Source organism: Hypanus sabinus, chromosome 3, assembly GCF_030144855.1.
Source record: "Hypanus sabinus isolate sHypSab1 chromosome 3, sHypSab1.hap1, whole genome shotgun sequence".
In the NCBI taxonomy this organism is placed as follows: domain Eukaryota; kingdom Metazoa; phylum Chordata; class Chondrichthyes; order Myliobatiformes; family Dasyatidae; genus Hypanus; species Hypanus sabinus.
In genome coordinates this window covers 129,380,364-129,395,209 of record NC_082708.1, presented here as the reverse complement: position 1 = coordinate 129,395,209, position 14,846 = coordinate 129,380,364, and positions in this window count along the sequence as shown.

The following is a 14,846-nucleotide window of genomic DNA, read 5'->3' as shown; positions in this document are numbered from 1 at the left end:
TCAACCATCCAGGATAGGTGGAAGTGCCACTCTAAAGCATCACACACAAAATGCTGCAGGAGCTCAGCAGGTCAGGCAGCACCTATGGTAATGAATGAACAGTCAACGATTTGGCCTGAGACCCTTCTTCAGAACTGAAAATGAAGGGGGAAGGTGCTAGAATAAAGTGGGGGAGGATAGCTAGAATGTGACGGGTGAAGCCAGGTGGGTGGGAAAGGTAAAGGGCTGGAGAGGAAGGAATCGGATACGAAAGGAGAGTGGACCATAGGAGAAAGTGAAAGAGGAGGGGACCCGGGGGGAGGTGATAGATAAGTGAGAAGGGGTAAGAGACCAGGGTGAGGAATAGAAGAAAAGGGGAGGGGAGAGAATTCTTTTACTGGAAGGAGAAATCGATATTCATGCCTTCAGGTTGGAGGCTACCCAGATGGAAAACAGGGAGTTGCTCCTCCACCATGTGGGTGGCCTCATCATGGCACAAGAGGAGGCCATGGACTGTCATGTCAGAACAGGAATGAGAATCAGAATTAAAACGTTTGACCACTGGGATGCCCCGCATGTGGCAGATGGTGTGGAGGTGCTCAGTTAAGCAGTTCCCCCAATTCACGATGCGTCTCTCCAATGCAGAGGAGGCACATCAGGAGACAATCTCAGCAGATTCTCAGGTGAAGTATTGCCTCACTTGGAAGGGTTGTTTGGGACACAGAATGCAGATGAAGGAGGAGGTGCATGGGCAGGTGTAACACTTTGGTTGCTTACAGGGAAAAGTGCCGGGAGGGAGATCAGTGGGGAAGGATGAATGGACAAGGGAATAATCCCAGCAGAAGGCGTGGTGGGGAGGGGTGGTAAAGATACGTTTAGTGGTAGGATCCCTTTGGAAATGGCAGAAGTTGCGGAGGATGATGTGTTGGATTTGGAGGCTCATGGGGTGGCAAGTAAAGACAAATGGAAATCTATCCCTGTTGAGGCGGTAGGAAGATAGGGTGAGCGTGAATGTTCAGGAAATGGAGGAGATGTGGGTGAGGGCAGCATCAACAGTGGAGAAAAGGAAACGCTCTTTGAAGAAGGAGGACACCTCTGATGCCCTGGAAAGAAAATCTGCACCCTGGGACAGATGCGGCGGAGGTGAAGGAACTGAGAAAAGGAAATAACATTTTTACAGGAGATGGGGTGGAAGATAACACTCTAAACTTCTTCCACAGAAACAATTCAATAAACTCTTAAACAATGAAATGAATCTTAGATCTGAATACCTTTTACAGTTTCTAAAGAAATATTTATATCGCAGGAAAGCTTTCTGTTCAGCTGAACTGTGAATGCACAGGAAGAGGAAGAATATATGAAGCACATTCATGTTTGTCATTTCAATTCTAGATGGGAATATTTTCTGGTTTAAAACAAACATGCACGGAGCATAATTAAACTAATTATTAATATGCAGTGCCACAAACAATCTGCTGGAGTAACTCAATGGCTTGAGTAGCAGTTATGGAGGCCAGGTATTGTTAATGTTTTGGCTCGAAGCCCAGCAACAAGTCTAATACAGGGTTTTTACCCATTATGTTGACAATTCCTTTCCCCCAAGAGACACTGTTCAACCCACCGAGTTCCTACAGCATTGTTGCTCCAGATTCCAGCATCTGTAGTCTCTTGTATTGCCATGAATATTTAGCATCTTAGGAATGGACATAGAACATTTCATTGTTTTTATTTTGTATTTATACATTCTTCATGCACTTTGTGGCCTTCCTGTGTCAGGTTGCTGATGTAGTGCTAATTATTTTAGAAGCTTCTTTTTGTGGAGGTGGGCAGCAGTGAACCCATGCCCACTAATAGTTAGTGTAAGATTGACAACATGTACTTAATATATTCTTTGCACAATTGGTCCTGGACTCTTCCACTAATGGAAACATCCTGACACATCCAGTCAATCTAGGGCTTTCAATATTCATTTGGTACATTTCCATGAGATTCCGCCTCCCCATTCTTCTACACTCTGTAAGTAACGGACCAGAGCCATCAGAAGCTTATCATACATTAACCTTTTCATTCCTGGAATTGTTCTTTTAAGCCTCCCCTGGAGCCTCGCTAACCACAGCACATCTTTTTTTGATAAGAAACCCAAAACTGCTCATAATACTCCAGACGTGGTCTGATCAATGTCTTATAAAGCCTCAGCATTGCATCCTTGTTTTTGTGTTCTAGTTCTTTCGAAATAAATGCATTTACCTTACTCACTACAGACTCAACCTTCACACCTCCGATTTCTGAATTTACTCTCCATTTAGAACATTGGATCTTGGTTAAGCAATAACTCAATATTTAAAAGTCCACTCATTCCCAAATCCCTCCTGTGGCGTCACTCCTCCTTATCTCTGTAATATCCTTTAACCCAAAAATCAAGGGTTCTGCACTGTTGCCATTTTAGCTCTTTGATTTAATTGTTCTGCTGTCTGGCAGGGCGTGGGTATGAGGTGGCTCTTCAGCTGCCTTGGGTCAATGCTCCCTCAACCTTTCCATCTCCACCTCTTCTTCTCTTTCCTGATGTGGGCCTTGATGTACCCATGCATGACTTTATGGTGTGAAAATATTTTTGACAGCACTTCTGTAAAAACCTCATGCTGTTCTTGCTGTGTCATTAAGTGGTCTATTTGTTGACATTGCCTTCTACTGTATAATGGATTTGTGGGTGAGTTGACTGACAAGCAACTGGTGCTGATTGCCAGGGAGGTCTATGCGTTAGTTACCTAGGATGCATCTCAACATCATGAAACATGGGTTCTATTTTCCTGTATTATCAGAGTTTTATATATTTTCAGTCTGTTAACACTTCATGTACATATGCTGCTGGATTCAGATGTACATTATTCACTCAAGCTAATACCTCTCCTCCATCTAATGCATTATAACCATATAACCATGTAACAATTACAGCACGGAAACAGGCCATCTTGGCCCTTCTAGTCCATGCCAAATGCTTACTCTCACCTAGTCCCACTGGCCCGCACTCAGCCCATAACCCTCCATTCCTTTTTTGTCCATATACCTATCCAATTTTACTTTAAATGACAATACTGAACCTGCCTCTACCACTTCTACTGGAAGCTCATTCAACACAGCTACCACTCTCTGAGTAAAGAAATTTCCCCTCATGTTACCCTTAAACTTTTGCCCCCAACTCTCAACTCATGTCCTCTTGTTTGAATCTCCCCTACTTTCAATGGAAAAAGCCTATCCACGTCAACTCTATCTATCCCCCTCATAATTTTAAATACCTCTATCAAGTCCCCCCTCAACCTTCTACGGTCCAAAGAATAAAGACCTAACTTGTTCAACCTTTCCCTGTAACTTAGGTGCTGAAACCCAGGTAACATTCTAGTAAATCTTCTCTGTACTTTCTCTATTTTGTTGATATCTTTCCTATAATTTGGTGACCAGAACTGTACACAATACTCCAAATTCGGCCTTACCAATGCCTTGTACAATTTTAACATTACATCCCAATTCCTATACTCAATGCTCTGATTTATAAAGGCCAGCATACCAAAAGCTTTCTTCACCACCCTATCCACATGACATTCCACCTTCAGGGAGCTATGCACCATTATTCCTAGATCAGTCTGTTCTACTGCATTCTTCAATGCCCTACCATTTACCATGTATGTCCTATCTGGATTATTCCTACCAAAATGTAGCACCTCACACTTATCAGCATTAAACTCCATCTGCCATCTTTCAGCCCACTCTTCTAACTGGCCTAAATCTCTCAGAAAGCTTTGAAAAACCTATTTCATTATCCACAACGCCACCTAACTTAGTATCATCTGCATACTTACTAATCCAATTTACCACCCCATCATCCTAATCATTAATGTATATCACAAACAATATTGGACCCAGTACAGACCCCCGAGGCACACCACTAGTCACCGGCCTCCAACCTGACAAACAGTTATCCACCACTACTCTCTGGCATCTCCCATCCAGCCACTGTTGAATTCATTTTACTACTTCAATATTAATACCTAATGATTGAACCTTCCTAACTAACCTTCTGTGTGGAACCTTGTCAAAGGCCTTACTAAAATCCATATAGACTGCATCCACTGCTTTACCCTCGTCAACTTTCCTCGTAACCTCTTCAAAAAATTCAATAAGATTTGTCAAACATGACCTTCCACGCACAAATCCATGCTGACTGTTCCTAATCAGACCCTGTCTATCCAGATAATTATATATACCATGTCTAAGAATACTTTTCATTAATTTACCCACCACTGACATCAAACTGACTGGCCTATAATAGCTAGGTTTACTCTTAGAACCCTTTTTAAACAATGGAACCATATGAGCAATATGCCAATCCTCCGGTACCATCCCCGTTTCTAATGACATTTGAAATATTTCTGACAGAGCCCCTGCTATTTCTACACTAACTTCCCTCAAGGTCCTGGGGAATATCCTGTCAGGATCTGGAGATTTATCCACTTTATACTCCTTAAAAGCACCAGTACTTCCTTTTCTTTAATCGTCATAGTTTCCATAACTTCCCTACTTGTTTCCTTACCTTACACAATTCAATATCCTTCTCCTTAGTGAATACCGAAGAAAAGAACTTGTTCAAAATCTCCCCCATCTCTTTCGGCTCCGCATACAGCTGTCCACTCTGTTTCTCTAAGGGACCAATTTTATCCCTCACTATCCGTTTGCTATTAATATAACTGTAGAAACCCTTCGGATTTATTTTCACCTTACTTGCCAAAGCAACCTCATATCTTCCTTTAGCTTTTCTAATTTCTTTCTTAAGATTCTTTATGTTCCTCGAGCTCCTCATTTACTCCATGCTTCCTATATTTATTGTAGATATCTCTCTTTTTTCGAACTAGGTTTCCAATATCCCTTGAAAACCATGGCTCTCTCAAACTTTTAACCTTTCCCTTCAACCTAACAGGAACATAAGGATTCTGTACCCTCAAAATTTCACCTTTAAATGACCTCCATTTCTCTTTTACATCCTTCCCATAAAACAAATTGTCCAAATCCACTCCTTCTAAATCCTTTCACATCTCCTCAAAGTTAGCCTTTCTCCAATCAAAAATCTCAACCCTGGGTCCAGTCCTATCCTTCTCCATAATTATATTGAAACTAATAGCATTGTGATCACTGGACCCGAAGTGCTCCCCAACACATACCTCTTTCACCTGACCTATCTCATTCCCTAACAGGAGATCCAACACTGCTCCTTCTCTAGTCAGTACTTCTATGTATTGCTGCAAAAACTATCCTGCACACATTTTACAAAATCCAAATCATCCATCCCTTTTACAGAATGGGCTTCCCAGTCTATGTGCGGAAAATTAAAATCTCCCACAATCACAACCTTGTGCTTACTACAAATATCTGCTATCTCCTTGCAAATTTGCTCCTCCAATTCTCGCTCCCCATTAGGTGGTTTATAATACACCCCTATAAGTGTTACTACACCTTTCCCATTCCTCAATTCCACCCAAATAGTCTCCCTAGACGAGCCCTCTCATCTATCCTGCCAGAGCACTGCTGTAATATTTTCTCTGACAAGCAATGCAACACCTCCCGCTCTTGTCCCTCCAACTCTATCACACCTGAAGCAATGAAATCCAGGAATATTTAGTTGCCAATCACACCCCTCCTGCAACCATGTTTCGCTAATAGCTAAAACATCATATTTCCAGGTATCAATCCATGCTCTAAGATCCACCTTTCTTACAGTGTTCCTAGCATTAAAATAAATGCATTTAAGAAATTCTCCACCTCTTCTCTATTTATCTTCAACAGTACAAGAACTTTACTGTCTTCTTTTTCTTCCTTCTCCCATACATCTGTTCCTACACTCTGGTTCCCCTCCCCCCTCGTATCTAGTTTAAATCCACTGGAGCCTCCCTAGCAAACCTACCCACAAGGATATTTGTCCCCCTCCAGTTCAGATGTAAACTGAGGGACAGGTCGGAACAGGTCCCACCTTCCCTGGAAAACTGCCCAATTATCTATAAATCTGAAGCCCTCCCTCCTGCAGCATGTCTTCAGCCATGTGTTGATCTGGACTATCTTACTATTTCTAAACCCACCTGCACGTGGCACTGGTAGCAATCCTGAGACTGCTATCCTGGAGGTCCTGTCCTTTAACTTGGCACCTAGTTCCCTAAACTCACTTTTCAGGACCTCCTCACTCTTCCTACCCACGTCATTGGTCCCTACATGGACCACATCATCTGGCTGCTCACCCTCCCTCTTGAGAATACTGAGAATTCGATCCAAGATATCGCGGATCCCAGCACCAGGGAGGCAACAGACCATCCGGGATTCTCGATCTCTTCCACAGAACCTCCTATCTATCCCCTTAACTATCGAATCCCTTATCACTACTGCTCTCCTCTTTTCCCTCCTTTCCTTCTGAGCTGTGGATCCAGTCTCGGTGCCAGAGACACAACCACTGCAACTTGTCCCTGGTAGGTCATCCCTACCAACAGTATCCAAAACGGTATACTTATTATTGATGGGAACGGCCACAGGGATGATCTGCTCTTCCTGTCTATTCCCCTTCCCTCTCCTGACAGTCACACAACTACCTGTCTCCTGACTCCTAGGGGTGACTATCTCCCTGAAACTCCTATTTCTGCCTCTACCTCCCGAATGATCCGAAGTTCATCCAGCTCCAGCTCCAGTTCCTTAACACGGTTTGTCAGGAGCTGCAGCTAGATGCACCTTTTGCAGGTGTAGTCATAAGGGACAGCTGTGCTCGCCCTGACTTCCCACATACTGCAAACGGAGCACTCAACTGCCCTAACTGCTGCCTCCATTACCTATCCCTAAGCTAATTAGATTAATTAAAGGAGCTTACCTGGCCTTACCTCACCTGGAGTGAAGCTCGTCCTCAGCCTCTGCTCACCTTTTAAATTCCCCTGCTGATCTCAGAGGCCGGTTCTCACACGTTTGCGCAGTCGTGCCCCATTCAACCTCGCCTCTGCCTGTTCTCGCTGAAGCCTGATTGAGCCAAAGCCATCCCACTCTGCCTCAGTCCACTCTGACAATGGCCGCTACAATGATGGCCGCTGTATATGGTGGTCTTTCTTTTAAACCTTTGGCGCACTATGTCACACGCCTGCACAGTCTACCCTCTTTGCCCCGATCAGTTAAAAAAACAGCTTCTTTCCGAGCTTCTTTTGACTCTTCCCTCTGCCTCTTGCTTCAATTTGTTGATTCATTGTTTAGATGTCCTAAAAATAGAGGGAATTCATAGAGGAAGTAACCATCTACCCATCTCTCTAGGCTCTAAGGACCTAGCTACTGTAATATGGTCACAGATTGATATCAGGTACTCTACATTAAATTAAAAATTTCTATTTCTAACTCTCACTGCCACCGGTGCTACTCATTATTCGGTTCTCTGGGAGAAAGAAAATTCAGCAATCAAGTGTAAACCATTTAATAGTCAAAAGCAATCTAGTATATTTTTATTAATGGGAGTCAAAGATGGCTAAATCCCTTGTTTCCCAAAGTATTTTAATGGTCCATCAAGGTATCATAAACTCTTTCTTGCCTTGTTCCCAAACAATCTGAGTTTTTGTGACTGCTCCACGCCAGCCACAAAATTCTTCATCCATCTATTCTGCTTTAAAGAGGTGGGAAGAAGTCAATGTTTGAACGTGAACTGCTGTCCACCTGACTGTTGATTTTTTTTCTCTCTAACATATTTTATTTGTTGGCAGTTATTTCCTTGTAATGTGCCACTTATGTTCATGTCTAGCTTCTGTTTCCATGTCTGTCTCAGACTTTGAAGTAACTTCCTGTTGAAGGCTGGATTGGTTTTGGTGTACACTAGAGACTGTGAGACCACTCTCAAAAGGCTTCAGCAGGAAATGTTTTGGCTTTGTACAGATCAGGTTTTGTGGATTGATGTCCAAAGCATTACATTTTTAAATAAACTTTGTTGTCTTAATGGATATTTAAATTCTGTATTTTGTAAAGTGACAGAAAATACCTCAACCACCCTTCAAACCTAAAATCTCATCAGATTTACTCAATTTCAGCAGATGTGTTATAAAGATTGACACAATCCATATTATTTAGTTTTAAAATCATTACTATAATGAGCACCACTACAATTAATTGTGTCATAGTCAGTATTGAATATTGCACTTGGAGTATTTGTAAGAGTGGGTGGGTTGGGTTTGAAATCCTGTCAATGTTAATAGGGGAGGCAGACTCAATTACAGCATTGAAAGGGAACTGGAAATGTATCTGGGTAAAGGGTAATGGAGTGGAATTGGCTGAAATGGTCTTATATAGAACTGCTACAGACTTGATGGGCTGAATGTTCTTCTTCCTTACGGTAACCATTCTGTGACACAGTGAAAAGTGTTCACATGATTAAACAGGTTATTTGCTATTTCATTTTTCACTTGTCATGTACCCTGTGACGGGTTAAAGAACCAGCAGAAATGGAAAACACTTTGGAGTCTGGTATGGCAATGAACTAATAGTGTTTATTAGTAACTACGCACACAGTATTATAAATGCAGATGTATTAAACAGGTTAGCAATGGTATATACACATACACACACACATAAGGGTGGAAATAGGAACAAGGCTAGGCTCTTGGGCTTTTTCAAACCTAGGGGTGGATGGATATAGTCTTACGATGATGAAGAGAGTTCAGTTCAGTTCGAGGTGGTTAGTTGAGTAACGTTGGAGAGAGAGGGGTGAGAGGTGAGCTGATGCCGTTGATCTTCCTGTTGTCTTCTGAAATCCCCGTTGTCCTCCAAAATCCTGTTGAAGTCACCGACTGTGACCATAACACATGCGACCGTTCTTCACTGTTGGAGTTATCACCCAAGCAATAATTCCCCACCGGTCACACCTTTTCACATTGCGAGAGCCACTTATCGATTTCCTCAAATCGATCCTCCAAAATCCCCACCTTCCTGTGGGTACAACAAAGCTCATCCAGTGTCCAAAACTGTGTGTGTGTGTCTGTGTATCAGCAGACCTGGTATTTATCCCCACATGTTGGACACCAGCTGTCTATCAACCTGCTCTGCCCTCCTCTCTCTGTAAGAGTTTTACAAGCAGGCAAGTGTCCTTGTGGAAAGGTAAACAAGCTTGTAGAGAAACCATAACATCAATCTTCCGAGCAGTCTTTGTCTCTCTCTCTCTCTCTCTCTCTCTCTCTCATTGCACTGGACGCCTCCCTCCCTCTCTCTCTCTCTGTAACAGCTTAAACAGTGTCCAAAAGTCAGTCTCATTCTCCCGACATTTTAAAGTGATTGTCCACAGAAAATATGAACCCTAGGGATACATAACACGCTTAACTTTGAAAGTTCAACTTGTTGAGTTATTAGTGACTGTCAAAATCAGGGTAAGGTTGTGAGTATTGGTTATTGCTGATGCAGAAAGGAAACAGCCCAGCTGAGTGATGAGGAGATACACCTGTACATATCCAAAGTCAGAGTTGTGCCATATGGATATTTATTTTGCAAATATGGCAACCTCCACTGTGCCTCCTATTTTTTTTTCACAGACTTTGAGTAATCTCCCACTAATTTTCCACTGAACTTGACATAAAAATCAATGTCACAAGTGAATGTTATTGACTTCCAGTCAACCTCTGACACTGAAAATGTCAAGTCTGAATACTCTTATGGAAGATCTTAAATCAAATATTTATGTGATTTTCCTATGCTTTGTTTATGTACTTTTCTCCCATATTTCACCCTTATGATCTATATTTTTACTATGACACTTAAAATAATCTACATGAGTTCACCAGCCAAAATTTTAAGCATTACTCATGGCTACCCCTATTCATTCAGAGCTCAGTTACCATGGTTTTCCCTCTAACTTTTGTTTACTCTCACATTGACTGGGAACATTAGCTGACGATTTGGAACAAAGCTGCTGCGCAGATTCACATTGTTCATCATCCTCAGTGATTCTGTAGTTGCGTTGCAGCCAGCAGGTAGACTATACAGTGGAGGTTAGTCACTGGCAAATCACACCTCAATCTACAGCTGAACTCACCAAGAGCAGTTCTGAATCATTCTGAGCAGAGGTGCAGGATACGTTTCACCTCTGAACTTCCCCTTTACGTCTGCGTAAGTGGCTGGCTTTTTGTTCTCTTTATTTTAATTTTACTCTAAAAATTTACTTTAAAGTAAATTAAATAGCTCAAATATTTTACTTAATTTACATCTGATCAATTTTAAAGTAAATTTTGTTAACTTCATCTGGGAAATTAATATCTGAGATCATTCACTTAGGGTAGGGCGGGGAGGGCCTTTTGAATCTCTCACCTGTCCTTCCAAGGTAACTCTTTGAGCTCTATATCTTCCCAATCTTGTCAATATTCTACCTTTTTCATTTCCGAGCTTAGTGATGTCTGCCATCTCCAAAGAGATTCTACCACTAAACATGTCTTTACCTCCCTACTCCTCCCCCTGCACCTTGCCTTCTGCAGGGATCGTTCCCTCCATGACTTCCTTGTTCATTCATTCCTCCCCACTAATCACCCTCCCAGCTCTCATCCCTACAAGCAGCGGAAGTGCTACACCTGCCTATTCACCTCCTGCCTCACCTCCATTCAGGGTCCCAAATAGACCTTCCAGGTGAGGCAATACTCTTAACCCTGTTGATAAGGGGTCTTGGGGTTCAAGATCGTAGCTCCATGAAGATGGCTACACATGTTGATAAGGTGGATAAGAAGGCAAAATTCATAATTGCCTTTATTAGTTGAGGCACTGAGTTCAAGGAAGTTGTGTTGCAGTTTTATAAAACTATAGTTAGGCCGCATCTGGATTACTGCAGACAGTTTTGGTCACGTCAGTTTTAGGAAGGTTATCAAGGCTTTGGAGAAGGTGCAGAAGATGGTTATGAGGGTGCTGCCTGGGTTAGAAGGCATGTGCAACTCCGACAGGTTGGACAAACCCGGGTTGCTTTCTCCGGAGTGGCGGAGGCTGAGGGGAGATCTGATAGAGGTTTATAAGATTATGTAAGGCACAGGCAGAGTAGACAGACAGTATCTATTTCCCAGGATTGAAATGTGTAGTACCAGAGGGCATGGAATTAAGGTGAGAAGGGGTAATTTCAAAGGAGTTACGAGTGGCAAGTTTTTACACAGAGTGTGGTGGGTGCCTGGAATGCACTGCCTGGAGTGGTGGTGGAGGTGGAAATATCAAAAACTTTTAAGAGATGTTTGTAGAGGCACATGAAAGTGAGGAAAATGGAAAGATATGGACATCGTGTAGGTAGAATGCACTAGCAAGAATGGCTAATGGATTACTATGTTAATTGGACTGAAAGACCAGTACTGTTATACGTTTTACGTTCTGGATGCAACATCCTTTATTGCACGTGTGATGATGTTTTCTTTGTTTCAGCCTCCTGTCTTCCACCTTTCCTCTAGATACAGCTGAACCACAGTCATCAGTCCATGTAGCTCAGATAAAAATGCATTAGTTATTGTTTCATAGTATGAGCTGACATCTCTTGCTTGATGTTTAAGTGCCTTTTTTATACTAATCTCTCTGGTGCTCTGAGGTTGAACATAAGAAGATATGGAGCAGTCTGACCTCTTTTCATCTCACAATATTTCCAATTAGATCACTGATAAGACCTTCTTAGGAAGAAGATGAGTTGTGAGAAATTCAGTGGCAATGCACGAGTCCATGTAATTTGCTTTAATCTTTTCACCAGTAGCAGGAAACTGCCCACTCTTTTCTCACGATGGACTATGGGAACACAGGACAATGTCCTTGTGAGCCACTTTCAGACTTGAAATGGTGCTGTGGCTATGATCTGCAGTCTTGGCATAGTGTGCACTCATGAGCTGCCTCGTTAAGTTTCTTTTCTATTCTGGGCCAATAGAAAAGGCTACAAGTGAGTGTTTGTATACTATGAATAATCCACGTGAAATGTCTTCATTATTTTGCTTCATTGTTCTTCAGATATGAGCTATTTCATGGGCCAAATGAATGCTGTCTTAGGATACATCCACGCTAGACCGGATAATTTTGAAAACGCAGGTTTCACGTAAAAACGATAGGTGTCCACACTATGCATTTTAAAAAATATCTCTGTCCACATTAAAACGGATATTTCGAGAATCTCCCCCTACTGCGCATGCGCAGGACTCATCTACTGAAAACAAGCGACATGTTTGGTGTTGAATCTTGCCGTGAAAATGCACGTTTGTGTAGTTACAGACTAGAAAACCTTAAAATGATGGACAGCTGTTGGCTGTCACGCAGGAGGACTTAAAAGTAAAAAAAAAACAAATACTGGAGCATATGGAGGCAACCGACAGGGAGTTGATGGACTGTATGACCCAGCTGACGACGAACATTGAAAAATTGACTAACTCTGTTGCATAAACAGTAGTCTGGATGTAGGGTGTAAGTTGAATGAAGAGTTAAAATTGGTATGTCACAAAGGTAATGATACAGTTGTCATGGGGGATTTCAACATGCAGGTAGACTGGGAGAATCAGAATGGTACTGGACGCCAAGAAAAGGAGTTTGTGGAGTGCCTCCGAGATGGATTCTTAGAACAGCTTGTACTGGAGCCCACCAGGGAGAAGTCAATTCTAGATTTAGCGTTGTGCAATGAACTGGATTTGATCAGGGACCTTGAGGTAAAGGAACCATTAGGAGGTAGTGACCATAATATAATATGTTTTAACCTACAATTTGAGAAGGAGAATGGAAAATCGGATGTGTCAGCATTACAGTTGAACAAAGGGAACTATGGAGCTATGAGGGAGGAGCTGGCCAAAGTTCAATGGAACAATACCCTAGCAGGGAAGACTGTGGAACAACAATGGCAGGTATTTCTGGGAATAATGCAGAAAGTGCAGGATCAGTTCATTCCAAAGAGGAAGAAAGATCCTAAGGGGAGTAAGGGGATGCAGTGGCTGAAGAGGGAAGTCAAGGACAGTATAAAAATAAAAGAGAAGAAGTATAACATAGCAAAGATGAGTGGGAAACCGGAGGACTGGGAAGCTTTTAAAGAGCAACAGGAGATAACAAAAAAGGCAATACATGGAAAAAAAATGAGGTACAAAGGTAAACTAGCCAAGAATATAAAGGAGGATAGTAAAAGCTTCTTTAGGTATGTGAAAAGAAAAAAAATAGCTAAGACCAAAATTGGGCCATTGAAGACAGAAATGGGTGAATTTATTATGGGGAACAAAGAAATGGCAGGTGAGTTGAACAGGTACTTTGGATCTGTCTTCAATAGGGAAGACACAAACAATCTCCCAGATGTAATAGTGGCCAAAACAACTAAGGTAATGGATGAACTGAAGGAAATTTATATTAGGCAAGAAATGGTGTTGGATAGACTGTTGAGTCTGAAGGCTGATAAGTCCCCGTGACCTGAGGGTCTGCATCCCAGGGTACTTAAAGAGGTGGCTCTAGAAATCGTGGATGCATTGGTAATTGTTTTCCAATGTTCTATAGATTCAGCATCAGTTCCTGCGGATTGGAGGGTGGCTAATGTTGTACCACTTTTCAAGAAAGGAGGGAGAGAGAAAACAGGGAATTATAGACTGGTTAGCCTGACGTCAGTGGTGTGAAAGATGCTGGAGTCAATTACAAAAGAGGAAATTACGACACATTTGGATAGCAGTAGAAGGATCAGTCTGAGTCAGCATGGATTTATGAAGGGAAAATCATGCTTGACTAATCTTCTGGATCTTTTGAGGATGTAACCATGAAAATGGACAAGGGAGAGCCAGTGGATGTAGTGTACCTGGACTTCAAGAAAGCCTTTGATCAAGTCCCATGTAGGAGATTAGTGAGCAAAATTAGGGCACATGGTATTGGGGGCAGAGTACTGACATGGATTGAAAATTGGCTGGCTAACAGGAAACAAAGACTAGCGATTAATGGGTCCCTTTTGGAATGGCAGACTGTGACCAGTGGGGTACCACAAGGTTCGGTGCTGGGACCGCAACTGTTTACAATATACATTAATAATTTAGATGAAGGGATTAAAAGTAACATTAGCAAATTTGCCGATGACACAAAGCTGGGTGGCAGTGTGAAATGTCAGGAGGATGTTATGAGAATGCAGGGTGACTTGGACAGGCTAGGTGAGTGGGCAAATGTAAGGCAGATGCAGTTTAATGTGGATAAATGTGAGGTTATCCACTTTGGTGGCAAGAACAGGAAGGCAGATTACTATCTAAATGGAGTCAAGTTAGGAAAAGGGGAAGTACAACGAGATCTAGGTGTTCTTGGACATCAGTCAATGAAAGTAAGCATGCAGGTACAGCAGGCAGTGAAGAAAGCTAATGGCATGCTGGCCTTTATAACAAGAGGAATTGAGTATAGGAGTAAAGAGGTCCTTCTGCAGCTGTACAGGGCCCTGGTGAGAACCCACCTGGAGTATTGTGTGCAGTTTAGGTCTCCAAATTTGAGGAAGGACATTCTTGCTATTGAGGGAGTGCAGCATAGGTTCACAAGGTTAATTCCCGGAATGGCGGGACTGTCAGATGTTGAAAGATTGGAGCGACTGGGCATGTATACACTGGAATTTAGAAGGATGAGAGGGGATCTGATTGAAACATATAAGATTATTAAGAGATTGGACACGCTGGAGGCAGAAAGCATGTTCCCAAAGATGGGTGAGTCCAGAACTAGAGGCCACAGTTTAAGAATAATGGGTAGGCCATTTAGAACAGAGATGCGGAAAAACTTTTTCACCCAGAGAGTGGTGGATATGTGGAATGCTCTGCCCCAGAAGGCAGTGGAGGCCAAGTCTCTGAATGCTTTCAAGAGAGAGTTAGATAGAGCTCTTATAGATAGCGGGGTCA